This window comes from Piliocolobus tephrosceles, chromosome 6, assembly GCF_002776525.5.
Source record: "Piliocolobus tephrosceles isolate RC106 chromosome 6, ASM277652v3, whole genome shotgun sequence".
Classification (NCBI taxonomy): domain Eukaryota; kingdom Metazoa; phylum Chordata; class Mammalia; order Primates; family Cercopithecidae; genus Piliocolobus; species Piliocolobus tephrosceles.
In genome coordinates, this window is record NC_045439.1 from 35708176 (window position 1) to 35711368 (window position 3193).

General features: G+C 42.1%; 1 pseudogene across 1 annotated transcript; it reads left to right on the plus strand.

Moving 5' to 3' along the window:
* The first annotated feature begins 469 nt into the window (after positions 1-469).
* LOC111554633 lies at positions 470-923 on the plus strand (annotated as a pseudogene). The gene has a single exon (XR_002735302.2). The product of XR_002735302.2 is annotated as a vacuolar ATPase assembly integral membrane protein VMA21 pseudogene (transcript).
* The last annotated feature ends 2270 nt before the right edge of the window (positions 924-3193 follow it).

The following is a 3193-nucleotide window of genomic DNA, read 5'->3' on the forward strand; positions in this document are numbered from 1 at the left end:
TTTCTCTCTGATGAATAATATTTAGTTAATATTTGGATGTGCACTAAATTGTGTTATTTGGATTCTCTATCCCTAGTGATATATAATCTGCATAATGTATAGATCTTGACTAGTAGTGGAAACGAATACTGAAAGTTTCTGTATCTAGATTCTTTGTCAAATATTTATTGTTCAAAGAAACACTGATATATGTAGATAAATAAAATTCTTATAATGAAGACATTTTGAAATAATATTTAGGCAAATTCTATTGTGAAAGGAGGCATGGAACGGTGGAAAGAACTCTGATTTAGTGGTACTAAGACCTGAATTCTGGTCCTAGATCTGCTATTAGTTAGCTGTATTACTCGCCTATTATTTATGATTCTATGAGTATTACTTTGGGGGGCAACTTCTATGATATTAGGAAGATGTTTTCACAAGGGACCTGTGTTGACTAGAAATACATAATGCTGGAGCTCGGCCGTTGAGCCCAGCTTGGCCGCCCAGCGCCTGTGCCGGCACGGCTACACCATGGAGCGCCCGGATAAAGCGGCGCTGAACGCACTGCAGCCTCCTGAGTTCAGAAATGAAAGCTCATTAGCATCTACACTGAAGACGCTCCTGTTCTTCACAGCTTTAATGATCACTGTTCCTATTGGGTTATATTTCACAACTAAATCTTATATATTTGAAGGCACCCTTGGGATGTCCAATAGGGACAGCTATTTTTACGCTGCTATTGTTGCAGCGGTCGCCGTCCATGTGGTCCTGGCCCTCTTTGTGTATGTGGCCTGGAACGAAGGTTCACGACAGTGGCGTGAATGCAAACAGGATTAAAGTGAACATCACCTTTTGATAGCATTAAATTCATTTTTTAAAATGATAAATGCTGGAGGGGGGACATCTGATTTGAATAAAGTTGAAAGAACATGTTAAAGTCAGGCTTAAGGAGTCAGGTTTGAGTAGTGTAAATTTTGATCCTTCTAATGTGTTGGTTTGTATATTCAGTTTTAACTGTATGAATCTGATTTGCAAATGAGAATTTGGAAAAGTTAAATTAGTTACAAATAAATATGTTAATTATAAAAAAAAGAAATACATAATGCTCATTAAGAAAATTTATAATGTAATCCCAGCTACTTGGGAGGCTGAGGCAGGAGAATTACTTGAACCCAGGAGCCAGAGGTTGCAGTGAGCTGAGATCATGCCACAGCACTCTAGCCTGGGTGACCGAGTGAGATTCAGCCTAACAAAAAAAAGAAAGAAAGAAAGAAGAAAGAAAGAAAAAAAAAAAAAAAAAAAAAGAAAGAAAGAAAGAAAGAAAGAAAGAAAGAAAGAAAAAGAAAGAAAGAAAGAAAAAGAAAGAAAGAAAGAAAAAGAAAATTTATAACAAAAAATATAGGCCTCTTTATTTTTATTTTTTAAAAATAGGGACGGGGTCTTATGTTGCTAGGCTGGTCTCAAACACCTGGCCTCAAGCAATCCTCCTCCCTCAGTCTCCCAAAATGCTGGGACTATAGGCATGACCCACCTGGTTCTAGCCTGTCTCTTTAATCACCACTTTTGTCCTGCTTTGGAATCTGATTCCTGATTTTATTTTATATTTTGCTTTGGAAATGAGCAATAGGTAGCTTGGCAGAAGAGCAAACAGGTGTGGAGGGAGCTAACAGAGGTTTTGTTGAAACCACAGACTTGCTTTCCTGAAATAAGCATCAGCCTTCATCCAAATGCCTTGTGTAGATTTCCATAAATAAAAACCCAATGGTAAATATAGATTCATTAAAGGATCTTAAAATAGGAGCTAGGCTGGGCTGTAGGCTTGGGCAGAGGACACAACATAACTTTCCTCTTCTACCCTTCTTTTTCTTTACTCATTCATGAGCTTTTATCTGAAAAAGCAGAGAGCAGATGTGCCCGAACTCTTTGGTTACAAATACTTGATTAGCTAATTTGACTCAAAAGATATTTATTTTGTAAGAGATGAAAATCCAGGGTGGCTACAGATTTAAAGGAACAACTGAACAACTGAATCCAGGGACCAGGCACCGCGATCTCAGCAGGGCTGAAGCTTTTCTACGTGGTGCTGCCGTGGCATGGCCGGGCTCCAACTGCCCTCTGAATTTGTCTCAGCTCAAAGTACAAAGTCCCCAGAAAGCAATTCTGTTGCCCAGTTTAGGACATAAGTCCACCCTGTCTATGCTCAGGGGAGGGATCATGTGATTAAAATCTCACCAGAAGAACATGGTAGCAGGTGAGGCAGCTCCCCAAAAGTGTGTGTGAGTGAGGTTTAGTGGCTGTTACCAGAGGAGGAGGGCTGATGGGAAAACACCATGGTGTCCAAGGCTCTAGAACTTCTCAGAAAGAGCTGTGAGTGGCAGCTATGTCAGATGCCCCCCAAATGCTCTCAGGGCACAAGTGGGTAATTTCAGGAGCATTGAGAGCCAGTTGGCCAGAAGGCTGACATCCAGTGGCTGGTTTACATTTTAAAGATTGCAGCCAATGTTTTTTCTTCTTCTTCTTCTTCTTTTTTTTTTTTTTTTTTTTTTTTGAGACGGAGTCTCGCTCTGTTGCCCAGGCTGGAGTGCAGTGGCCGGATCTCAGCTCACTGCAAGCTCTGCCTCCCGGGTTCCTGCCATTCTCCTGCCTCAGCCTCCTGAGTAGCTGGGATTACAGGCGCCCACCACCTCACCCGGCTAGTCTTTTGTATTTTTTTAGTAGAGACGGGGTTTCACCGTGTTAGCCAGGATGGTCTCTATCTCCTGACCTCGTGATCCGCCTGTCTCGGCCTCCCAAAGTGCTGGGATTACAGGCTTGAGCCACCGCGCCCGGCCTTCTTCTTCTTACAAGCTTGTAAACAGCTGGCATTCAATGATATTCATTGACTGATGGAACGAGTAAATGAGTGATGACACAGCTGTTACATGGGCCAAGGGAGTCTTCTGCTCTATATTAGCCTAAGCAGAATTAGTTTAGGAACTGTTTAACGGTGATTGAAGCCCACCAGAGCTATCTTTAGCAAAAGCTGGCCCTTGGTGAGATATTGTTTACAGCAGGCAGGGACAGATGGGAACCAAGGCCTGAATGACAGGGAACCTCTTGTTTTCAGTCCTCTCTGAATGTCTACATGCTTTCTCTGGATACAGTTTGAGGCAGGAGAAGCTCTTGAACCCTGGGAGGTGGAGATTTCAGTGAGCTGAGATCATGCCACTGC